Source organism: Nomia melanderi, chromosome 5, assembly GCF_051020985.1.
Source record: "Nomia melanderi isolate GNS246 chromosome 5, iyNomMela1, whole genome shotgun sequence".
Classification (NCBI taxonomy): Eukaryota; Metazoa; Arthropoda; class Insecta; order Hymenoptera; family Halictidae; genus Nomia; species Nomia melanderi.
The window spans coordinates 1,143,112-1,170,376 of record NC_135003.1 but is presented as its reverse complement, the minus strand read 5'-3'; the positions used below and the strand labels follow the sequence as shown (position 1 = coordinate 1,170,376).

Sequence of the window (27,265 nt, the reverse complement as noted above, 5' to 3'; positions counted from 1 at the left end):
ACGGCTTTCAGGGGAGAATTTACCCGGCAACTTAATAAAAAGAACTGCAATCATGAGTTTAGTACGCTGATAAAGGGTTCCGCACATAGGCAACAAGAGGATATAATTCGATAGGGATGCACGCGAGATTGCACACCGCGCGAACGTATAATCGGAAAGAATGCGCGGACGTGAACGTCAGTATGCCGGTGATTAGAGAGAAAACTTGGGTTGCAACAGTGAAAGTTTATTTAACCGCGTATGCAAACTTCGGCGGCTGGAATACGATGAGTACCAACTTGCGCAATCCATTAGAGCAGCGCGGCAGAATTGAAAGTTAATAACTCGCATCGGGGCTCCGAATACAATTGCTTGATTACATGGGATATGGCCGATGGTAATTTACGCTAAGTTACACTGTTTTCAAACAAATTTTTGAAAACTGGATTACATACATGGATTACTGGATTCTCTGAACAATTATAATTTTTTAAGTGTGAAATTTAGTTTGAAAAGTCTTTCGTTTTGCGCGGAATAAAATGAAAAAAAACGAAGTGTGTACTCGTCACACGCAGGCCAAATGCACTTGTAACGCATTCCAACGAAAAGCTAAAGCAAAATGAAGAAGGATTACATGTTTATCTGAAAAAATAAACAATTGATTGTTGAAAGAATTAGTATCACTTTGATTTTAAGATGACGCGTATACTCATCGAACGGAGTTAACCGGTTAATAGCTTAGAGTTTCTGATTTACTTTATTACAAATTGTTTACTATAAATTATAATGAATTACTATAGTATAATTTATGTTAAGATTTCAATTGGCTTGTATCCTTTGAATAATCATAAAACAATAAATCTTAAACAGAAATAAACGAAAGAAATCACCAAACAAGAAATTAACCCCGCTGTAGTCCTCACTTTATCTACACATTTGAAAAAGCATCCTAAAAAGAGCAAGAACGTGTAAGTACCTTTGCAAAGGTTTTCTTATACTTCTCGCCAATTCAGAAATGTCTTTAGAAAAGGGGTTGAAAAGAGAAAAACACAAATAAATTGAAAAATACATAAACATAATAGTAGAAACAGTCTGTACATAGAGCCTTCAGAATAGACAATGAAACTTTCTGCTCTGTTATAAGTTTATATATAATTATTTAAGATCTATTGCATCTTGTATTATGTGCTACGTAGGGCAGAAATGATAAAAATTAATAAATATACTCAACGCTGGAGCTTATTCATATGTCTGTATACTGTACTATACTAGTATATAAGCTTATTTAAATCCTTCAGTAATTATTTATGGTTTATAATATTGTTCATAGGCCTGTATACTATACTTTAATCTTATTGCTACAGTCCACCTATCGCAAATTCTCACCAGCCACTGTATAATATTGATAAAAAGTAAAAATGCGGTTCGGTCGAAGAAGAATGCTGAAGAATGGCGTGGAGTTAATCAGTAAAAACATGCAACCGCATAATAGTTCATAGTCGGCTTATTGCTCGACGCATCCGAACAATTACCCCTGGCTTCCGAAATGGAAGCAGCCGGCGTATCGCGCGACGACGAAAGTTGTGCAACCGAGTTGCGAACGGGGAGAGCCCATCGAATCGAGAATTATTGCAGTTAACGATCTCGCGAGCCAACGAAACTTTCAGAGGAACTCAAGTGATCTTCGGTTGCCAATTGCCCCGGACGCTTTATCATACGAGGATCCTGAAATAAATTCCTGTTTCTCTCTCTTTGCTCGGCTATCATCTCGAGGATCAATACACACCGGTGTTACGTAGCTATCGGGTGTTCAAGTGTCTACCTGGCGAATGGCCAAGAAACATATTTTCGCCGCAAGCATTAACACATTGTCTGACACACACACACACACGCGCGCGCGCGCGCGCGCGCGAGAGAGAGAGAGAGAGAGAGAGAGAGAGAGAGAGAGAGAGAGAGAGAGAGAGAGAGAGAGAGAGAGAGAGAGTGTGTAAAAAATATTAACCCCGAAGGTCAACTCACCTTTTTCCATTTACTCGCATAATTTGACAATGGGAATACTGTCTCGAACCTACGCGTTTCGAGTACTTTTTGCAAATTTTTTATTGCCATTCACATTTCAGAGGCGGTGCCTTCGAAGAAAATATTTAACCAGTTAACTGCGGGCGACGAGTATACACGTTATGTTAAAATCGAAGTAATACTAATTCTTTCAACGATCAATTATTTACCCTTTTAGATAAGCATGTAATTCTTCGTTGTTTTGCTTTAGTTTTTCGTTGGAATATATTATAGCTGCATTTGGCCTGCGTTTGACGAGTACATACTTCATTATTTCATTTCATTGTGAGCATTATTAGAGATTTCTGAAATTAAATTCCACGATTCAACCGATTCTATATGTAGAACCATGCAATTTCTATATGAATCATGTGGCAGCCAATATGTCGAACGCGTCTTATTCGCCGAATTTTTCCGGGGAAGGACTGAGTTTCTTCGCTCCCCCGAAAGGTGACGCCATAAATAATAAACCCGCGGGCCGCCGTGGAAATTGCCGGCGAAAGGTATGGAATATTGATTGTAGTCGAAGTTCCCTCGAAACTTGAACTTTTCTGGATACGCGCGATTCCTTCAAGGTTCCCAGCGAATAAGCGATTCAACCGGTTCAACGGAATTGCCTGGTTAAATAGCCAAATTACACTGTTTTACTGACTATTTAGGTCTTTTATCGCTGCTGCTCGTTACAGAGAGGAAAATTGTTTAAACGATACGTTATTGATGATCAATGAGAATAGGCTGAGGCAGAAGTAACACGTTTTCATTTTTAGATCAACATTTTTATATTCTTTAAGCTTTGAACGTTTATACGGATTATTCTTTGGCACATTTAGGTTCTGCTGAATGAAAACATCCTTTAATCCTAGATTTACAGATATTTATTGTACAATTTATTCTACTCTTTCTAGAAAAATTGATGTTCGTTCATTTAAATTTTGAAAATTATAGGTTTAAAAATAGACAATTGGGGGTATATATTTGTGTAATCATGTCACTCAAATTCGACGTAAACATTTATCAAATAATGTTTATTATATTCAATATGCGTCAAATATACGTGGTCCCTAAATTTAGTGTTGAAGGTTAATGTATGATTTTTGTAAATAAGTTATGACTTTAGTATGTATAAAGGAATTATTCAAGTAAAATCTTCGTGGGTGGTTTACAAATCTATTGAAAATAAATTGTTACAAATTTCTATTCAAGCAAAGAAACTTTATCTACTTTACTGATTTTATTAAAAACTTTTATAAAAAATTCTTATCATTATTCTGAAGTTATTGTTGTTTAATAACTCAAAATAGTATAACATGCAGCTGTGTCAACGCTATATCGATAACCTTTGCTAGCTTTAATTGTTTATATCTTTAAAAAAGCATCTGGTAAGTGTAATTAATATATAAAACTAAACGTTCAACGCATACGTTTCAATCAACGCAACGAACAATACGTTTAGTACGATATGACGACCGAAAAAGGCATACTAAAATATCAAATGTTTTCAATTTTCAAAAATATACATGATAACAACGTTCAAGAAAAATTATTGGACAATTTGTTGGATTTTTTTATTTTTGATACGTCAAGTTATGCTCAAAATCTTCAAAAATATCGAAATATATCGCTTAGTTTTTCTAAATTCTAAGAACCAGTAAATACTTTTAAGCAGCTAGAGTTTTTCTGCTGTCAATACTACTCTAAAAATATGTACTGAACAACTTTTCATAAAGAACAGACAATACAAATTTATTTAAATTAATTTACTTTTGATTATTACGCCAAATTCAGAAGTACAAGTAAGTAGAGAATGTTACTTAAAATCCGAATAGTTGTTAATTATTTTAACTCTAGATCGCTAAACTGTATTCGTTTTAGTGATATTATTTAAAATAATATCTAAATTAGAAGAAAAGCAAACTTTGATGCTTCTTTTCTAAGTTAATGATACAAAAAATCATAAATAAATTCAACTATATAACAATATTATAAATTAAACTGTAGAAATAATAGATAAGACTTTTATTTTTACGAAAGATTGGCGATCTAGGGTTAAAATATTCTCGTTTCAGACAGTTCTGAGGTCCGAATAATTGAACTTACACGGTACGAGATGACATCTAGCGCCGATGCACCGCGTTTATCGCGAGTTCGCGGAACAGTTATAGATCGTGATTTAATTAAGCTCGGCAAAGCGATAGGCCAAAGAAGGAAATTGACTTTGAAGGGAAATTTGTGCTTCGTCACTCCATCGGCCGTAACGTCGATCGCGCCCTCGATTCATTTCGACAGTTATAATTACACTGCGGATGCTCAGCTATTCTCCCAATTCTCATTTACTAATTCATTAAAACAGGGGATCAAACCGAAACGCAAAAGTACAAAAGAAAACGGGGATTCGTTCGATGTATAACTCTGCAAAAATAATGGAAATTGTTATGAATTCAGTAGTTTTGAAGACTTTCGAAAATGCATTTGATAAACTCGTTAAAATGTGTTGAGAGATATGACTGTATAAATGATATTATAATCCAAAAATAAAGTTTCAAACGATACAATGATATTCCACGTTTTTCATTTACTTTCTCGTGCGGAATAATTTTCTGCCGACTTACATCCAGATACAGTCGAATCAGTGTACCTCATTAAGTGGTATGTTATCATCAATCAGAATATTTCGATTAGAAGTCCAAATGAAAATAAAATTAATCGAAGAATAAATTTACTTATAAATTTTTCAATGTTCAGAGCAAGTGTCTACGGCACTCGACAAAAAGATCAGAATATCCCATAAGTGATCTAATTATGCTAAATGATCCAAGAGCCACCACTACTGCGCGTTACTCTATCGAGAGCAGTGCGTCGCAGTAGTGAGGCTCAAGCGATTCTCTAATTAATCGGGGCAGCGTATCAAACTCCGTTCTTGACTTCGGTTAAAACACGGCCTGGGGAAGGTGTTCGCCAAAGAAAGACTTGGCAAACGAGTCCGAGAAGGAGGCAGACTCTGATCGCGCGAACAGGTACAAATGGTTAGCCGAATTCGTCGGATCAATTGCCGGTCTACGCGTAACAGTACAGCAACGCGGGGAATCATTGGAATTCCGTACAGTGTCTCGTTTGAATCATATCAAAGGCGCGCTCTTCCTGCCGATCATTCTCGCATTACAATTCGGAAGTCGACGTACCCGTGACACACTTCGCGCAATCTGCGTATGACGCCGCACGATTCAATATTCTTCTGATAGAAAAGCTCGTCACGAGCGATAAATATCAAGCTAAGATGAATTTTATTTGCAATGAGAACAGAGAATAGGAGTCCGAAGTAATCGATTTATCTATTTATTTTTTTAATTTTACGAATTTTTCTATTTATCTTAATTTACAGACTTGTCAGCCTATTGCTTCACCGGATATCGCAGGATTTGATTGCTTCGTAATAAGTTAAAATTTTGGTTCCAAAAAATCTTGAAAATTACAGTAATATAACACCCCAGTGATATTTGTTTCTGGAACAAATTGTTCAGGATTCATCGTGAAAGAAGCCCGAGCAATGAGTAAACAATACCGATCATAAAAATATAATTAATTTTTTGCTTTCATTAAATTAATTCCCAATTAGCATCTCCAATTATTTTTTTCCGCGATGCATATTTATAATTATTCATTGGCGGCCGTTAAAGCCCGTTCAACGATCACATCAACATTTTTTACGATAAATTAAGTTTTAATATTTTACCGTGTCATTTCCGATGACGATGAAAAACATATTTTAACAGCGTATTATTGGTCGTAAAGTGATTGCGGGATTGAAAAGAAAGTAATCAGTAAAAATTATTGATTCCGTATTCTCGCCTAAGAGGATCGGATGGTGATCGGTTCTGATCGATTTTTCGCGACGCCGGTCGCCGATTGAATAATTTATACGGGTCGCCGAGTCGAATGGAAACGACGCGACGGTGGTGAAACTTCTCGCGGACAATTACAGTCACGGAGTACTTGCAAAATTGCAAAACGAGCTTCCATACTCGTACCTGATTTCTTACGTCAATGTGCTCCGCGCACGTAAATCGGTCGGCTTCCATTCGAACATCGAATCGACAAGATGATGATGATGATAATGATAATAATGATAATGATGATGATAATGATGATAATGATAATGATAATGATAATGATGATGATAATGATGTTGATAATGATGTTGACAATGATGATGACAATGATGATGACAATGATGATGACAATGATGTTAGTAATAATAATACTTTATTTACGGGTAGAGACTCCTTTTTACAATTATAAATAAAACTGATGGATGTTAAAAATTGTTAAATTCAATTTAGTGGAAACATAACAAGATATATCTACATTCAAATCTTCACACAATATCAAGAGAAACAGAGAGAATGATAAGAATATAAATAGATCCACTAACATGATATTTCAACAATAACACTGTAACAGTTTTTAAATGGCAGGTCTCAGCACAAGAAAGTATTGATTATAACATAAACTCCGATTATCAGTTTGTGTATACCATTTTCACATACTTAAGTCTTGGATCATAATGATGACCATTTCGAGCAAACTAGATATTCATCCGAATTTTTCTCAACTACACCTTGCTTCTTAATATTTAGAAAACTATTTTGTCGTCTACATAACGAAATTATTTGCTTGCAACTTTCGATTTTAGATACGAAAGCTTGAACTCGCTAACTTGGAAGCCGTTTTTCATTCAAAGGTTAATAATGCATTTATTTTGAAAAGCGAACTCACGAAAAAATTACAATGCAAGGGATTAAATAATGTTATTGTTTCGTTAGTATTTTGGGGCCGCAAAGGATTAAGGCAGCATGAACGTTGAACGCGTAATGCCAGGAGCTGTGTACTCTAGAATCATGATTAGACTAACAGCTTCCTTCGATTCGGACAAATTAAATCTGTCGAAATGAAATGTGTCATCGAGAGACAAGCGTTAACTGACACTATCCTTGCCAGACCTAATTTCTATGACTTTTGATTCCCTCCACATGCGGTTCACGCTGTTCAAACCTGTAGATTTTATTTACTCATTAACATTCAAAATGGAGTTCTTCAAACAGTCGTCGCAAAACAAATCACCAACCTCGAAATCTTGAATTTTTTTACTTCCACGAGTTATCAAAGCAAAATGATCAAACCAACATCCACAAAAATCCTGCGTGGTGGTGTGAAGTAATTTAAGTTATAAAGAAAGTGAAAGAGTAGGCCGATTGCTCTTCCAATTTTCTTGAAGATTCGGACCTTTTTTATTCCATTTTGAACGACTCGAACTAGCGTTTAAGTAAAACAGATTTCTAAATTTTTACAACATTACTGTAAACTAATCTACGAAAACTAAACATGAATTGTTAAGTATTTAAAATAAACTCATCAATTATGAATGACTAAATTTTAGTTCTCTATGCTAGGCGTCACCAAGCCGTCAACACTTTGACCATTACATCGTTCTTGAAGACAATAGGTCTTCTTTATCGCCTAAAAAATTACAACCGTCAATCTACAATAACCCAGCAGTTTTCTATATTGCAAATTGTCTAAAATCGACCACTCTGAATAGGGAAACACCTTTTTTTAGCAAAGGATATAGAACTTTCTGTGATGTCAATTCCCAAGAATTCCTCTGGAGAATGAGAATCACCGAATGCATCATCAGACATCCTTGAAATTAGCGTTAGTTAGAAAATATTTGGGAATCCAAGATAACGATCCCGTGAGAGGAAAAACGATCAATGCCAGCTTGACGGATTACAGTCACTGGCGAAACTCATCTCTGCATAAACGCCGTTACAACTCATTTAAAACGAATTGCGCACCGAGTGTGTAGTGATCATGAATTTCTATTAACACGTTGACTGCCACAGTAGTCACTGATGATCAGAGCTTTCAAATTGCGTGAGGCTGATTACACTAAGAAAATTCTTTATAGGACTGCTGTATCATCATTACTAATTAGTTACAAGATGCAAATGACATATTCTGAACTAGACTTGTCGAGAAATCGCACAGACATTGAGGAAAAAAACTAATTTCTTTCACTGTTTCGCATATTGATGTATTATACAACATTTAATATTAAATATCAAACTTTACAATTTTTGCTGCGTCAAATCAATTGGCGAATGAGATGCACCTCTAGAGCGCAAAGGGTTAAGAGACTTTTCGAGAAGAATACAACGTTTGACAAAAGCTACGATTGCTGTATGCTTGGAAACACTGGTCGCGCGTAGAAAAAACAGGCGCAAATTTCTTAGGTCCTCTTCCCCTCTTTTTTGTCTTTTTCTCCCATGTAAATAGCCATTCGCGTCCTCGACGCTACTCACGCGGAGCATTGACGGCGACCGCTTCGATTTCATTAACACTTTCCCCCATTCGCGTTTGTTTGTACAACAAGGATCGTTATACACACCGACCGTTTTTCCATTAGTTCATGAAATAGTATTCGTTAAACCGCGCGTATTTGAACTAACGTTTAACCGGAAAACTCGCTTCGACGTCCCAATGTCAATTTGCACTGGTCGACTAAGGAACCTTGAGCTTGCAACTTCGTCGGCATCGGGACGAATACGATATTGCTACGATAGATTTTTTAGAGGTGTACTCGTGTGATTGGCAGGGAACGGGTTAACTTTTTAAGGAGGAACTCTCAATCATGGTTATTGATTTCCGATGATTTTCAAAATAAACTGTTGTTAATTCCTATGCAATTATTTTAGTCATTTATTAAAGTGGTCTATATTTTCACCTGGAAAGCAAGAATCGAAAATAATCTTAGTTTAGGTAAAAGCAGTTATACCTTGGGAACTAGAATTCTGTTAACGTTGAGAATAGCTTTTTTCCTTTATCGCCTAAAGTAGTTAAAAGTAAAATTAAAATACTAATTTTAATGAATTACTGTTTCGTATGAACGTCAGTTCGTTAAGAAAATTTGTCTTATCTTATTTTGGTTGAATCGATAAATACTTACTTATCTTTGATTTTGTTTTAAAATTATAAATATCACAATTACGCTAATACAATTATTAATACAATTATAAATACAATTATAATGAAATGCAAACGAAATGAGGTATATTTTTTGCGATACCAATAAACGTGAAACTTGTTTTAACTTGTAAAACGACGCAGTACCGTTTGTTTTAAAACAGCTAGGAAACCGCAACGTGCAACTGTAGGAAAGAAACTTGCTCGATATATATCTCGTTAAACTCTTTTTACTCTATCCTCTGTAATCTCTAATATAATTGCCACCAAGGAAAAACGACGTTAGTCATTCTGTGCAAATTTCTATCGCATATTGTAATCTAAAACAATCCACTTATATTTTTTAATTAACATTGATTGTGAACTGTGAGAAAAATTTGCATGTGTTGAGAAAAGGTTAATTAGTTTATCGTTTTATCTGATTAAAATTCATGAATTTTAAAACGAGACAAAGATCATAAATTCTCTTAACACGTTGTTGGGAACGTAGAAGAGATCATGGTTTTATTGACCGATCACTTGCATCCTTTTCCTCTCACTTTTTATAAGCTCCACTTCTTCAACGATGAAACTACTAAAATCGACTGTAGCAACGTATTCGTAATTTTCATACAAAAATTTTCCAATTCATCACTGTTTTATTGAATAGTTCCTTGTACAGTCAGTTTGTTGTAACATTTCTCTCTTTTGAAACTAGAACTACTACATTAGCCAACATCGAAAACTTTGTAATTGTTTTTATAAGTGTTATAAAAAATTATCACTTTTTCAAATATCGTTTAACTAATCGTATAGTTTATTATTTCGTCGCTAGATTTACTTCTGTTAAAACAAAAACCGCGAAGTTCATCGATACCAATAATTTTATAAAAATCATCAAAATTCATCGCAACATTGTAATTCCATTAACCAATTATTACTTCCTTAGACATTTTCAAACATCGCAAAGTTTACTATTTAATTACAACAAACGCCAAAGCAATCATGACGAGGCGTCTAATAGACATCCATTATGTTAATTTTTACATTATCAAATTGTTCTCGACATTCGAAGATCGCCATTTTCCTCTGACGTTTGGTTCTGAACGTTTCTACACGTTCAAAAATTAAAGAGAAACTTTTGTTGGTCAAGGTTACTCGAGATTATTCTACAAACACGCGCTGGCGTAATCGTTCAGATATTGAAAAAAGCGATCATATCCGAAATGTTGAACCTAGACCCACATTCAACGACAACCTGTTTGATTAGCATTGCAAAAACTGGTCGTCCAGCAGGTAGCGCGTCGCACTATCTGACACAGAAGATCTTTTTCAATTTGTAGCTTCAAAGTTTCAAGATCTCTCGTCAAAAATTCAGGTTCTTAGTCACCCAGAGAAAGAAAAGAAGACCTTCGTGCGGTTTTTTAACCTCTTGCTTCATAATGTATTGTCAGCACGTAATAAACGCTTTGCACCGAATTTTATTCCGTTTCTTTACGTTAACACAAAATTGTATGATGCCACTGGCTTCATAAACAAGTCGAAAACACATTTCCTTTCTTTTCTGATCTCATTTTTGAAAAGCCTTCATTGTTAACCGCTTCCTAACAGAAGAAGAAACTACATGTTCACTGTGGAAATAAATAAAAATCATTCGTAAATTTTGTCCTCTTTCGAAGTGAAAAAAAAAAAAATGGTAACGTTCATTTTTACTCAATTCAACATGACATTTCCATTATAGATAAGATAAGGGGTTAGTTCTATTAAGATTTATATAAAGCGGTGTGAATATACAAATGACTTCGATGCCTTGTATCTGCGAATTTCAGTTCCAATTACAAAAAGCTAATTCGAAGCAACTGCGCTGCGATTGATAATAATCATGATTCTTTCCTTAATCCCGTAACGTTGTTTGACGAGTACATTCGTCACGTGAAAAATGAATTACCTTTTGCTATAAACATTAAAATTTTTATAAAACTTGCAAGATATCTTTCTTTTGTTAGAATAAATTAGTCGGATAAGCAATAGCGTTATCCATTTGATATGAAAATTCTAATAGTTCTCCTAATAGTATTCGTCACGTATGCGAACAATGACTAATTAACTCGACGGTATGGCATCGATCGGACTTAAGCGTGTAATTAATTCGACCGCGATTTATTCGACGCTACTTCCGTAATGAGCACGTCGATTCACGGATCGAGCCGTATCAATGTCGTGGCCAATGACCCTTAGGAGAGGCCGGCGGCCGCCGTCATCAGCCGAGAGAGAACCTCCGTGATGAAATTTCCTCTTTAACCAGCGATTAGGCGATTCAAACCAGACGAGACGCCACCGGTTAAATTCGTGGGAACCGTTCTTTTTTTTCCCCTCCCAACCCTCCTCAACCCCCCTTTTTCATTCGTTAAAGCGTGCTTCGGTCACAGCCAGAGATCCGCTAGGTTCATGATCTACCTTGCCCCGTCGCGTTACAACGAATTTCCGCTCTAAGTCCATCGGTTCGGAAATGCGCCGAGACCTGCGTTAAACACGATAGTTGTTTTCAATAGAAAATATTCGAACAGTTAACTTTTACCTCTTGCGCTGGAAATGAATTCATAGTGATCAATTCAATTTAGCAGTCTTGCGCGACGAATTTTGTTTTTACTTATTTTACACAGTATGTACAATACTTTTGTTTATCAATAATTTTTTATAAAGTGATACATTTCGAAACGATCTAGTGCAATGTAACAGAACTATTAATGCGTGTAAGATGTCATTGGCAATTTTGGAGAAAAATCATCTCGACGTGCGTAGTATTTTATAGAACAAGTTATTGCTAGACCAAGAATCTTCGTGTAGATTCCACATTTTCGAGAATATAATTAGGGAAACAAAAACACGATAAAGAATGATTTTGCCTAATCATTGTACTTTGGATACTTCATACGTGCTTTTTATAGCGTACATTCTGTGCAATTGTGAACTGTGAACTTTGCGCTGTTTAGTTATTACTTGTAAGTGTGTTAACTTTGGCACAATTACTTACTTTTAGATTACCTTTAGCACTATTTATCTTTTAATTCAATCATATTTTAATATAATTTATTCTTATTCGATGATTAAAAAGGCATTCTGGACCTTGACAATAGATTCGACTCAAAAATATTACAGTACAATACATTACATGAAATACGAAATATTATATGGAGTAAATTTATTTCGAAGTTTCTTCACATGCGATAAAATAAACAAAATAAGCATACACGTTCAAAGACATACTGTTTACAAGTTGACGTATAAACAAAATGGAATAAAACGAATTGATTCAAATAAGAAATTATTTGCAGAAAACAAAATAAAACTACTCCCGTTGCTAATGAAATAATAATGACAAAGCAGTTGAAGTAATTGATTATTTCAAATTCTTATTTTCTTATCTTTGTTTTAAACAAAATTTGCTCGAGTCCAATGTACGAGAAGCACGGCGAACGCTCGAGAAACGTTGCGGTAACTTGAGATTTAGACAGGATGAATTAAAGGATAATTGCAGAAGAGGTTAATTCCGAGAAGATTTTTATTACGGTATAACGCGATTAATAACGTGAGCAATTGTTGGTAGCGGATTCTCTTTTAGCCGAGGAAAATACAGACGGGTAATTCAACGTTTATATATCTCCATTTCAAATAATAAATGCTCAACTATACACGAAACTATTCGATTCTTTTTTTCCCGAATAATTGATTTTGACTGGTTTCATTTAAAAAATAAGAAGGGTCGATTGAACTTTCATATACTTAAAAGGGAATTATTAAACAATAATAAACAATAATTATTGAATTAGTGGATTCAATGTTTTCACAGATGACGGATGATGAATGACTGCAATTGTTGAATTATTAAAAATCATGTCAGAGAATGGAATTTATCTAATAAGTTCCGTTTTTCTTCTGCTTCTGACACAATAAGAAAATAACAGTGATCACAAGCATGTAGAAAGTTTTCTTTTCGCGAGTTGCATTGAGAGATTATTTGCTGCGTTGAACATTTCTTTCCTACGAATTATATTAAAAATTCAGTCTTCACGAAAATTATATTTACGACAACCAATTAATTATTCATAAATTTAATGTTCGCGAAATAAAAATGTTCTACACAACTCAATTATATTCTTGTATTTAATTTGCGATCACGTGAAGTGAAGCAAGTATAAAATGTTCGTGATAAAGGTACAGAACTGTTCGCGTGTGTAATCGAAAATTTAGTTGATTTTTTGCTTACCCATTCTGTGGCAATCGACGATTGAGTCCAATGTCATCCTGGCCATCGGAAATCACCAAAGAAAAAGAACACACGGGTAAAAATCATTGTTAAACATTTAAATAACGTGAACGATAATAGCTATCGTTTATCGACTTATAGAATAATAAAAAAACAACTTAAACGTATTCGGAAGAAAGACAAGTGTACAGTAAGTAAATTCATAAATCATCCAAAAACTTGGTGCTATTTATTCCTAAGATATTTCTTGTATACATTCTTGTTTTATACCTTTTTCAATAAATAGTGGGCAGAGTATGTTTAAATGTGAATAGAAATGAGTTCTTACATTTCCGCTCGTTACAAAGGAATTATAGAAATATTAGCTCTCAAACGTGAGAAAAAAAGTATTATACCTGTAAAATTGTATAAAATTGTAAAAGTTATAATTAATATCCTTCAGTTTGTAATTCAAGCTTTTCAAACAGCAGTGATAACATCTCTATCAGTTTATATGGAGCTGAACATTTCGATGCCTTCAGAAAATTCAGACACTTTCGAGACAGCGTAAAGTAGCACGATTTCCAGTAAATTCCCCAAAGAGAAGATTTCTAAATTGCTAGCCGGTCATCTTTAATTATCTTACAATACGACGCAACGAATACCAACGTTGTATCAGTGTACACACTTAGGAAAACATTCGAAAACAAGAATTTCCTATATAACCTCCATACCTCAGAAAATTGTTTATTTTCTCTGTAAAACACTTTAAGAACTATGTACGAACAAGAACTAAGAAAAGAAAACTATGAATGCACTCCCACAAAAATTCACTTTCGAAAACTATTTAAGGGCACATTCGGTAGCACGTTTCTACAGAAATACTCCAAAAAGGATGAAATTCCTAAATCACTAGTCTAGTTATCAAATCTTCGACCACCCAAAAAGTAATCCGATTATCGATACCCGAAACAAAATGAACTATCCACTGAATACCAGCAGAAGAGAAACGTCTCGTAACAAGATAACTCGATATTAAACGGATTACGAAAAGAAACAAACTTTCAACAACTCACAGTACACTATTCAACGATTTAGCGTCGCGACGGAATGAATGTCGAAATCTAACACGGGAAAGAAGAATCGTAGAAGCGGAATCTCCTTAACTGGACGGATATCGAGATAAAACCGTACGACTAGACGAGTCCCGGTCACAGCGTGACTGAAAACGGTGCCACATAAACAACCACTACGCGAGGATGTTCGAGCGGTGACCAGACAAGACGAGTGTTCCTCGAGTATATATTCCTCTCCTTATTCATCGGTTGACGAGGGAGAAGTTGGAGACTTGGTTTCTAACGTTCGAACTACCATACTTATCAAATTGACGACGACGATGGTTTCAATGTTCTTATTTCACAATTATTGATATTGCAAAAGTGTTAAATGAGCCGTTCACAATGGTTACAGCGACTAACTCCATCTTCTTAATTACTTGAAACTTTAATGTCACAGCTAAAGGTGGTCTAACAATCTAATTTTACTAACTTCCTCGACTTCTGTGCAACGGACGTAATCACTTTCGCAAACGGATGGCTCAAACGTCCAAAATTATTTTCAATATCAAAACTCGGTCAAATGCACTCTCGGCATTTCGTGTAAGTATTACATATGAATCACGGCGAACACTCGGAAGTTCCAGTGTCAAGAACGGTAATAAGTGTTTCTTTGACTCACCAGTAGAATTGTCACAAGCGTCTTTTATATCCGATCTAAAGAGTAATATCCAGTTGCGGTTGCGGTACACGAAAAAATTCTTGTTCGTTTTTGGACGATAAACCAGCGGAGCGAAAGACAGAGAAAGAGATTCCGAGCGGATCAGTGTATTCCGTGGCGGTGTAAACGTCGACGCGAACGGGAACGCGTGTCGTGGATTACTAAGGGGATGATATGTGGGCCAGCTACTTTTAAGACGAGCCAACTAACGAAAGGTAGGACTGAGCGTACCTGGGACCAACCAGAGTTCCTTATACCCGGCCGCGTGAGAGGCCGGGACAGGTTCTCCCACCCCTGGCCGAACAACCGATTCTATTGACGCGTCTACACGCCGCACGCACGCCATTCTCGCAAAAAACACTCTCCCATGCACGGATTCTTCGTTGAACTTTGAGACCTTCGTTGACTTTGTTGCTGACTTGGCTGGAACCTTTTTTTTTCAAATGAAAATGTATGCACAGCGACGTAGATTGTATCCTATGTGTGTATAAGTCTTTGGAGTTGGGCCTTTCAAATGGTGCTGGTAGTTACTAGATGTTAGTGGACGTTACTGGTACGCGAAAGATTTCATTGGAAATTTTTGTGCGACTATGGGGATGTTTGTTGTGCAACGTCCTTGCTGAATCGAAGTTCTCATGGGATGAGAAAGATAAAGGAACAGTGTTTCATTTGTAAGAGATGTTGACTTATGAGTTAACATGTGGGTGGGTGTTAATGGTGAATGAAGGATTTAGTGGAATATATGGCACGATGATGAGGATTTTTGTTGTATAGCAATGTCGTTGATGAATTGAGATTATTGTGGGACGAGAAGGATCACAGAACAATGTTTTTGAGAAGTGATGTTTAAGTAAGAATTACTATGTACAAAGATTGGTGGATAATTTGCTCGATGACTGAAATTACCGTGAGGTAAAAAGTATCATACTGCAATATTTTTAGATATATGCTATTCGTATATAAGTTACTATATCAGTATTTCATTAATATACTTCACTAGACGACATATACTTATGCGACTTATTGTCAGTGTATTCGACGTAAAGCAGGAGAACCCTACGAGGAAGAGACAAATGAATCTTTAAATCATTCTAACCGAATAGACGAATTGAAAGGTTCAGTTTACCTTGTTCCTTTCGATCCTGATCATAATTCTAGGTTCTATAGATCACTACGTATTATTTAAATAGTTAATTATTAATTAACGCGATTATTTTGTGATGTATTCCAGACTCTAGAAGGAAGAGTACACAAATGGAAAAATCTATCAAAAAATTGCATGAAAAAGACATAAAAAATCAAGCAAACGTAACAGTAGGGTAAACCGAAGCGAATCGGATAAAAATAAAAATATTGGCCATATGTGTTACGTTGCTATAAAAACGAGCACAATGATCATCCATCTTACTGCATACATTTTCCCTGCACTTAATCTAATACGTCTTCAATTGTTTGAGACCATCGTTTGCTACCAGCATGTGTTAGAATCGAAGCGAACGTGAGTGAACGTAACGAATTCGTTGCTAGTCTAAAATACGCTATAATAGAAAGCTAAGCTTGGAAATTCAATTGTATTTATTATTATTAGTCTCTAAGGTGCCTATATTCAGTATTTAATGTACTTTAGATTATTATATTGTATTTTATCCATTTATTGTATTCACTTTGAAATTCTTAGAAGCGGGCAAGTCGAATCACATTTTCCTTTATTTGAATGTTTCTATGATTATAAATGATGCGCCCAGAAAAAATAGAAGACACAATAATGAAAGTTAACTTCAACGAACTGACCATACTTCCAACTCCGGGAATTTAGCGTATACTTTGTACAACCCTACAAAGGTTTACTTGTTGAATAATTAAGAAAAAAACAACTTTACATTTGACATCACTGTTAATAAAATGATACTTCTTGAAAACTAACAAAAGAAGTTGAAGACTAGGCCAAAGAAGGACAATATTAAAAGAAGAATGAAGACTAATAAGGAAGGACGAATTAATAACATAAATACATGATCTTCCAGAGAATAATATTGCATTTATTGCAATGACACATTTACCCACCCACATTCAAAAGATCGGGTTGAATGTACTCTTTGCGAAGAGTCGTGTCACGAAAATCTGTGCTACTATATATAGTGTTAAAAGGTAGTATGTTTGTGACATATGTATCAATAATTGATTCTGTTATCATTAAATTGTAAAATTTTGGTTTAATCAAAAGAATTTTACAATAAATTGAATTTCTTTTTAGATTCCCAAATGATCAACAAAAGCTAATAGTTAAAACTTAGAATGAACATTTTTTGTATAAATTTGTTACTAATACACATTCAGATTCAATACCAGTAAAAAATGTGTAAAAACTTAAAAATTTTCGTTTTATAAGCAAAAAGCTGAATAATTCGTTCTAAATCCCGCGGTTTTGTTTTAAAACATTTTTTGTCATTGATATTGAATCTGAATATGTATTAATAACAAATTTATACAAAAAATGTTCATTCTACTAAGTTTTAACTATTAATTTTTAGCTGTTAAATCTGAGCTGATTCGGTTCGCCTCGGCCTATAAGCTTGTTATAAATTTGTTATAAAGCTTGTTTTTCTTTGTCGTTGAGCAGCGATTAAGTGGCAACCGTGCGTGCGAGTAGTAAACGATATAATAAGATGTAAACAAGAAAAATTAGAAACTTCGGATATGTCACTTTTTAATAACAGTGCTGACCATCATTGTTCGCTGACTGTGATTACCCTATTCTCCCTTATGTTACGTCCTTTTGAAATAATTTTTTTGCGCTTCCCATGTTTACGTTGGCGCAAATTTATAGTAATAATAGTAGCATTAAATGCGTATTGTATGTTCTCTCAAACGATGCATTTGAGAGAAATCGAACGGAAGAGTCACACGATTTTAATTTAGTATTAAAAGCATATTGTTGCTCCCTCTAATGACGCATGCGCAATTATAAGCAAATGTTTGAAAAAAAAACGATCTCCACCTCAATAGTTTCATAATTTCATTTGTAGTCAAATAATTTCGTATTTGAATGAGTTCCACTTATGTTAATACTGTAAATACTTTCAGTTTGCAGTTTTCTGACAAATAAATAATGAACCGGGGTTTAACGCATATCTGTATGATCTCTACGGAATGAAATAATCCAGCAAATATTGAATCTTTAGAGGTATGTGATATGAGACAAATATTTACAAATAGCAATTATTTTTATACTTATAATATAAGTAAGTGTGAAAATTCCAACCTATTGTTAATGTATTTTAGCATTCTCCGCGAGTACTAATATATTTCGACAACATACATAAAGGCATTGTACGATTACCGAAACGTCGAAAATATTTTTCTCCTCTAGGTAAGAATGATCTTTACTCAAGAAACATATTTAACACCCCATAAATTTTTATTTTGTTTCGATTAACGAAATTAAATAAATAAATTGCCTTGTTCGAATACAATCGAATAAAAAGCACGATACTCTTCACCACGATATTATAGCGCACGATATTAAGAAAATATTGTTCGTATTTTATGATCAGTAAATAAAAATTGAATTCTATAACTATCTTTTTAAATAAAAATCAGATAGTACAATGAATCAATACTGTGGTTAAAACTGTTCTGTTCTGTTACTTGGCTGTGGTAAATCGCACGTATTCCGTAGCAATATTCGGGGATTCCGGCGACAGTCAATAGAATAGAATCATCCTCATCACAACGTACTATCTAAATCTGAATATTCATTACTTATATCATGTGTCATTTTCAGTTATACACTAACAAAGGCAGGATCCTAATTGTCCCCCTTCGAATTTAATAATTTTTTTGTAGGGTAATAGTACACATGTATCTATGCAATACTATATGTGAAATAGTAGGTGTAGATTGTCAGAGATTTCGAGGAAGTAGGCATTTGAAGTTTTCAAAGTTGTAATGCAAATGTGGACTCGATTGGTGGGTAGTAACGCGATTTTCTTGAGTTCAAGTTCTCTCGAATCACACTCACATTTTTTCTGAACTTTTTAATCTTTCACTGTGATGAAGATATACATGACGCTTCGTGATAATTATCATACATACTGAAAAACAGGAAAAAATTTGACACCAAGAGCATTTTACAAAGGCTAATTTATTGCACGCGCACTTTTTATATTGCGTTTTCACTGGAAGTGCCAACCTGATTTACATTGCAGAATATGTTACTTGGAGGTATTAATTTATATGCATACCACGCCTATTTAATCATGTTTAAATATACTGATGTTTGTAATTCATTGTGAATAAGAACATATGATTTGATATTTTCTATATTTTTATTTACTCGACTTTTCTGTGTCTTTTGTATGCATCATAGTTATCACACAGCATCATCTATATCTACATCAAAATGAAAAGTTAAGAAGTGGAGAAAAAAATAAGAAAAAGAAATGTGAGTGTGATCCGAGAAGACTCGAACTCAAAAAAATTGCGGTTACTATCCAACAATCTATCTCACATCTGCATTGCGACTTTGAAAATTTCAATTATAATCATGATATACATTCAAGAGACGTAACTTCAAGTGCCTATATTTCTGAAATTTCTGGCTATCTACGCCTAACACTTCACACATAGTATTAGATACATGACATGACATGACATAGTATTAGACAAATTTCTATGACATCTATGCCTTTTTAAATTCTTTGATTTTTAATAACGATTAATATTCCTGATGAAGATTTTCTACGAAAGAGCAAACAGGGGTAAAAGTGTCCCCAAACCAAATGTAAACTGAAATTGAATAAATAAATAGCCTTGTTCAAATAAAATCGAATAAAAACATGATACAGCAAAATATAGTTCTAAAAAATATTTTAATTTGATTGTTTAGGGTAAAAGGACCTAATATTCTTGTAACTAAAGTATTTAATACACCAGTCCCTCCATTGCCGCGAAGTGTCCGTTCCACGTCCTTCGTTGTACATGAATAAAAGTCATGAAAATAGAGTCTGCTAGCATAGAAGAAAACAAAATATTGCAAAGAAAAGCTGGTACAAGTTTTAAAAATACATATTTATTTCACATATCTTAACAACAAAATAATAATAACATTTCGCACATACGATTCGATAGATTTCTCGAAGGAACCCCTTTGTACCAAGTTTTGCCCCCAAGTTTTAAGCCCCTACCCTCACTATTAAGATAGTTACAGGGTGGAATGCTATTCACAGTTTATGCTTTATATTTTATGTTTTGTTTGATCGAAAATTATAAAAGAAATTATAGTTATTCTAGATGTAAATATGTATCTCTGGAAAATTTTTCAGAATTTTAGTAACTATTAATATAAATAAATCTCATCTGGATGCATAGTAGTAGCAACTTTTAATATTTATAATAAATTATCAGAAAACTGTTATATTTCAGGAGAATTGCAAAATAACAAGTGATTTGTTTAACAGCAAGTAATTTGTTTAACAAGAAGTAAGTATGTTTTCGCAATAATTTAATAAATATGCAGAACCTCTACCCCGTCTACGCTTTTGCTTTACAATTGCACAATTCATATGTGTACAGGTTATGGACTGCTCGTGTTTTACATTGTACGCCTTTCGCTTTGTGCGCTTTTTTCCTCTGCGTTTTCGCAGATGTGCTCATTTTTCTGTACGTATTTTTCATGTTGCGCATTTTTCTCGTTACCATGTAGCTTATATTTACGAATCGGTCGTTATATACTTACAAACATCCTTTGCGTTGTATAATACGACACATGTTATGTATTTATATATTTCTTTTATTATAATTTATTCACTTATATTCCGATCCCCGAGTCCTCATTCCCGCACGAACGAAACACGCGCGGTCTTGACACTTTCGGTACTTTGTGACGCAAACGTGGTTAGATAATTCGGCAAATCACTGTGCTCAACAAATTCCTCGACGAGCATGAACAATCAGAATAGCATGATAGACAGTTAATTAAAACACATCTCGACAACACCATCGAGGCTTTCAAATGTTTCGATAAGCTTCAAGAGAAAATCGAGGAATTAGGTAAGTTAAAAGAAATGCGTCGATTCGTAATTCGAAATTCTTATTCAGATGCAACAGCGCGGACCAACAAATTCCTCAGCAACTTTCGGAGAAAAAGAATTTTCTGCGAAAACAATTCGTACGATGCACGTGACCGCCGCGTGACTATGTACGGGTTATGCACTCTTCGTATTTTACATCATGCTATTCTTCCCATGTGCGCTTTTTCCTGTGAATTTTCATACATGTGCGCATTTTTTGTGAGCGAGTTTTTTCTGATTACCACTAAATACAGATTAACAGAGAACATTTAGATTACATTATTCTTGGGCATACTTGCGTTGCACGAACTTTACACGAATTTTGTACGATCAATGGTCGATGTCCGACTGTCGCAGACAACATATAAGCGCAACGCGGTGACTCATTGCTTAAAGCAGAATTGAATTTTAATGTTTCGTTTTTCTTTTCGGGATACAGCTATGAAAACATTACCGATCACTTAGTGGCATCTTCTTGGTAAGAACAAGCCCAAACACGACGTGAATCAGACAATGTCAAGGACTGAGAAACTTTTCTTAGTCTCTACTTAAAATTGTGTTACTACAATTTTTTTGTACTTAATTTGTAATTAACCTATACAGACGTCACTGACCTCGCAAAGAAATGAAAATGAATTTATTTATTTACTCAACTTATTTATAAACGGGAAATATTTATGAAGCACCTGCGACAAAAAATCGTCCAGCGGTTTCGCAGCCGGATAACCTAAATGCTTCACCAAACACATCGTTAAAATCAGTGATGAAATGTTTGCAGATAACTCATATTCGTCGTCTAAAATGTATCTAATAGTTATATATATATATAACTATATAAAAAGTTGTCGCTCGAATACGTCATTGCGAAACCTACATTTTTCTACTTTTTTGAGGGATTTTTCATTTTTCATGCTAAGAATTTGCAACGGAGAAATCTAAAAAAATTCTCAGCCATGCGCTGCTGTGCCAAAAATGCCTCCGAATTTACCTTATAACTACACTTCTCGTTGAGATAGAAAACTGAAAATTGGTGTAGAATGTTTTTTATGGATAAGCTATCAAGGAAACTTTCTCGAGAAAAATCGGTTTAAGGGCACTTTTGACCCTCTTATCCTGCTATACCCTTCGTTGGCTCATACAAGTAAAAAGTGAAAGAAATTAGTAACACCGTTTACCTGATTCTAAAACAAACAACTAAAATATGAGATAATCATTATACACACGCGTGCTATCTTTAATTTCTCGCGTTATAATTATAGTACAGGAAAGGTGCAAATGATACGTAAGGACTACCTTCTGCTAATATGTAAACACTACCTATATTGAAATTCCTACAAGATATTTTCTTAGGAGGAATGTACACGGAAATAGACAGGGACAAAATTATAGCACATGCAAAGGTTTATTTCAGTTTTCTTTAATACGTCGCGAGGTTAAAGAAGTTAAAGTGGTCAGGCAGTATTCAGTGCTTCTTGATATTAGGATTTGTAAGATATTTACATGCATACATTGTAGAGACATTTTGCAACCGTCCTGCGACAGGCAGTCTCCACGCGGACATGGTCCGAAATAAAACGCGTTGTGCCAGACATTACAATTGGTGACGAGGAAAAACAGTGATATATTAGTGAATCGGTGAACAAAGTGGGACCGAGGATCGTGATTCGGATAGCTCAGAGAAATAACGCAAATCAAGAAATACCAAAAATGGCGACGACAATTGGCTCGATCAACGAGTACACTAGGAATGAAAATTGGAGAATGTAGTTCGAGAGGTTGGAACAGTATTTTTTGGCAAACGATGTCCAAAACGAGAGAAAAGCAGCGCTTTTCCTAACATTGTTGGGGGGCGAGGGGTATTCAGTCCTGAGAAATTTGCGTGCCCCAACGTTACCGTCGACGAAAACATTTGCTGAATTGTCGACAATAATGAAAAAACACATGGAACCTACACCAAATGTGATTCTCGAGCGCTACAAATTTAAACAATGTCGACAATGGGACGACGAGAATATAAAAGCCTTCATAGAAGAATTGAAGAGAGTCTCAACGCATTGCAATTTCGGGGAAAATTAACAGGACAGCATACGAGATCAATTTATGTGGGGACTCCTAGCAGAAGCATTGCAAAATCGTCTCCTGCGGGAAAAAACTTAACGTTTGACAAGGCGGCGGAGATGGCTACAGCATTCGAATCGGCGAGCCGAGGCGCAGCAGGTATTCACAACAACGGAATGAGCCGGAACACGGACCAAGCAGCCGTCGACTACATTTCCGACAACAGAAAGACGAAACCGGGCGGATCGCGATCATTATGAGATAATCATTATAATAATCAAGGCAAGAAAGAATGTTTTCGTTACGGTAAAGACAATCACGTTGCTTCAAATTGTAGATTTCGCGATTATAAATGAAATAAATGTAATAAAATAGGGCATCTCGCGCGGGTTTGCAAAACGGAAAGGCCGGAAAACGGAAATAAAGCGAAACGCGAATAACCAAAATTTCTTATCCGAGTGCAAAGATTTAAATGATAATTGGGATAAGGTTTTTCGAATCGCGGAAGAATCGAGCGAGAATATTAACAATGTTAAGCCTTATGAGATAACTTTAAATGTAGAGAATAGTGAAATAACATTCAAAATAGGTAGGGGTTCACCGATATCTGCGATTTTCGCGAAATTTTTTGAGAATTCGGTATTAAGTAAACCGATGTTGTATAGAACCAATCAAAAGTTCAAAAATTATTCGAGCGACCCTATTGTACCTTGCGGTATTGTGATAGTCGAGGTTAAGCACAATAATAAATGTCATAAGTTAGAATTATTTGTCTTGCCTGGCGCAAGTTTGCCAATAATTGGCCGAGATTGGTTATCAATTAGGAACATTTTAAAGGAGGGAAAAAGGGAAAGTGTAAAAATCATAAAAATAGGAAATAGTGGGAATTGCAGTGTGGATTATACTTTGAGAGAATTCGACGACGTATTTTCAGATGAGTTAGGCAAATATACGTAAGGTAAATTGAAATTACATTTAAAGGAAAATGCGATACCAGTTTTTCTAAAACCGCGTTCAGTGCTGCGAGAAAAAATCGAAACCGAGTTGGTTAGGTTAGTTAATGAGGGAATCTTAGTACCGGTGGGTGGTAGTGATTGGGCAACGCCAATAGTGCCAGTTTTTAAAAGCAAGGGTCAAATCCGTATCTGCGGAGATTATAAGGTCACTTTAAATCCTAACTTAAAAACCGATAGATACCCTGTTCCGCAAATTCAGGATTTATTTGCAAATATTAAATCCGGACCAGCGATAACGAAAATTTATATGTCTCAAGCGTGTCAGCAAGTGGAATTAGAGGAGAAGTCTCGGCCTCTTACCACGATTTCAACTCATAAGGGGTTATATGTTTACAAAAGGTTAAGTTTCGGACTTTCCTCTACCCCCGGTTTGTTTCAAAGGGAAATTGAAAAGCTACTTGCGGGTATCGAAGGGGTTGTTGGATTTTTCGACGATATTCTGATAACGGGGGAAACAAAAGAAAAGCATGATGAGCGATTAAGAGAAGTTTTACGCCGTTTAAAAGAAGCGGGATTGAAATTGAATAAAACGAAATGTAAATTCGCGGTGGATAGAGTAAATTTTCTGGGGTACGAATTGAGTAAAAAGGGTATTCAAGTATCGAATGAAAGGATTGAGGCGATTTTGAAAATTAAAGAACCAAACTCGGTGGTTGAATTGCAGTCTTTTTTGGGAATGATTAATTATTATTCTAAATTTATCAGAAATTATTCATCAATTGTTCATCCGCTTTATAAATTACTGCAAAAAGATAAAAAAAGGAAATGGACTCCTGAATGCAAAAGGGCATTCATGGAGGCAAAAAAGAGTCTCACTTCGTGTGAAGTTTTAATGTTTTACGACGAGAAATTTCCACTAAAAATCACAACGGACGCTTCACCTTTCGGAATTGATGGAGTTTTGTCGCATATTCTTGAGGGTAATATTGGATGCCCAGTTGCTTTCGCTTCACGTACTTTAACCAAGGCTGAAACAAATTATTCACAGCTAGATCGGGAAGTATTAGGATTGGTTTTCGGGGTCAAAACGTTCCATTAATTTGGTTATGGAAGACATTTTGTTTTGGAAACAGATCACAGACCATTAACTTTCATTTTCGGGAAGAAAAAGGGATTGCCACAAGTGGGACAATGGGAGTGCCACAATGGGAGCGCAAATTTTTTATCACGTTGCGTCCAACGAACTAAAAATACGGTTGAAAAAGAAGCTGATAATGATTTTACGTATTAAAATTTTGTTACAAACGGAATTAAAGTTATTTCAGTAGAAGTCATACAAGAGGAAACGAACGCGGATTCAATATTGAGTTGAGTCAAGAAATTTATTCAAAGGGACCGGACAAACAAAGTACCCGATTCGCTCATGCCTTTCATGCGAAAAAGTAAGGAGTTGTATTTAAAAAATGAATGTATTATGTGGGGACATAGAATAGTAATTCCCGAGTCATTGCAAAAAGAGTTACTCGCGGAATTGCATAGCGCACACATGGGAATTGTCCGAATGAAGGCATTAGCTAGGTCATATATTTGGTGGCCAAAAATTGACCAAGATATTAAAAATGTGTCGAAGACGTGCGAATTTTGTTTGGAAAACGCGGATAATCCGCCACGATCAGTTTTGCATACTTGGGACTGGCCTGACGGGCCAAACCATTGCATACATGCAGACTTTTTAGGTCCTATTAAGGGCAGGATGTATCTTATTATTGTTGATGCATTTTCAAAATGGGTCCATGTAAATAAGAATATTTTTGCACATGGGGAATACCTTTCAAATTAGTGACCGATAATGGTCCTATATTTACGTCAGAATTATTTTCGGAATTTGTGAGAAAGAACGGGATTCGTCATATCAAAACTGCTCCGTATCACCCCGCAACCAATGGGGCGGCAGAAAATTCAGTGAAAACGCTTAAAACAAAATTTAAATTACTTCTGGGCAAAAATGATAGGCACGACTCTCTTATGAAGTATTTATTTCATTATCGCTCTTCTCCTCATGGTACTACCGGAGGTGTCACCTGCGGAGCTACAATGTAGTAGGAAATTCCGAACCAGGTGGGATTTGTTGAAATCAATGATGGGGGAAAGAGTCACGCAAAGATAAATCGATCAAAAGCGCTATTTTCGCGGTAATAGGAAAATCACTAATAATAATAATAATAAATCGGAAGTTGTCGAAAAATTGAGTCCACTATCGTATAAAGTTCGTACGGAGGGCGGTAGGATATGGAAAAGGCATATTGACCAACTTCGTCCAGCCAATGTACTACTCGGGGTAGAAAAATGTGAAGATACGGAAAATTACGACGAATGTTACGATGAAGATACCGCGGAAAACGTAGAAAGTAAAGCCGACGTTGTAACTCAAAAGAAGATCGTCGAAGAATCGAAATCTGTAAACGGACCTGTTGCGATGCCACAGTCAAATAATGTACGTGACATTAATGCGAACACTCCTAATGTTAAGGCAGACGCTTCGCAAAAACCAGCGTCCACTCTTCCAGCGACTGTTCCACGCCGTTCAACGCGAATTAGAAAAACGCGAGAAATTTTTAGCTTGTAGGCTAAACTAAGTGCGAAGGTTTGTAAGATATTCACATGCATACATTGTATGGCGGACCGACGCGCCCGCGATCGGCGCGTATTTCATTTGTTTTCCACGGAGACATTTTGCAGATGGGTCGTGGTAAAAGATTTTTTGACAATGAAATACACGCAATTTTTATTTTAAGAAAACGGAAAGTAACGATTAAAGAAATTAATCGAAGCAGAAAAGCTGTATATAAGGTATTAAAAGATGTGGATAACTACGGTAAAAGAAAAAGCATCGGAAGGCCAGCAGCCCTATCACACCGTGAGGCAACAGCAATACTTCGTGCTGCATCAAATTCTTATGCTACTGTAAGAGAAATTGCTTGCAAAGCTGGTGTATATACTAATATTCAAAATGTTCGACGTATGCTGCAAATGAGTAATATTATAAACCGATCAAAAATAAAAGCCAAGCCACGATTAACAAAGAAGCATAAGGAAGCACGCCTTGAATTTGCGAGAAAACA

The 27,265-nt window shown here is 35.4% G+C and overlaps 1 protein-coding gene and 1 non-coding gene across 7 annotated transcripts in view; one reads left to right on the top strand and one right to left on the bottom strand.

The window, feature by feature from the left end:
- The window catches only part of LOC116424784 (Imitation SWI), a 77,094-nt gene extending 58,694 nt beyond the window's left edge, over nt 1-18,400 (top strand). Inside the window, exons 2-3 of the transcript XR_012998693.1 lie at nt 18,143-18,242; nt 18,341-18,400. This is a non-coding gene — a transcript (Imitation SWI). The remainder of the gene's footprint in view (nt 1-18,142; nt 18,243-18,340) is intronic.
- FAR1 (fatty acyl-CoA reductase 1) overlaps nt 1-27,265 on the bottom strand; it is a 97,064-nt gene that overhangs the window by 20,194 nt on the left and 49,605 nt on the right. For 2 of the 6 annotated variants that reach the window (XM_076367948.1, XM_076367950.1), the window contains exon 3: nt 13,304-13,341. The exons of 2 other annotated variants lie outside the window; for them this stretch is intronic. The gene's annotated coding sequence lies outside the window, so the exon portion shown is untranslated. Of the gene's footprint in view, nt 1-13,303; nt 13,342-15,019; nt 15,287-27,265 lie in introns of those variants that run through there. 2 more of the 6 variants (XM_076367947.1, XM_031971667.2) reach the window with 2 other exon arrangements.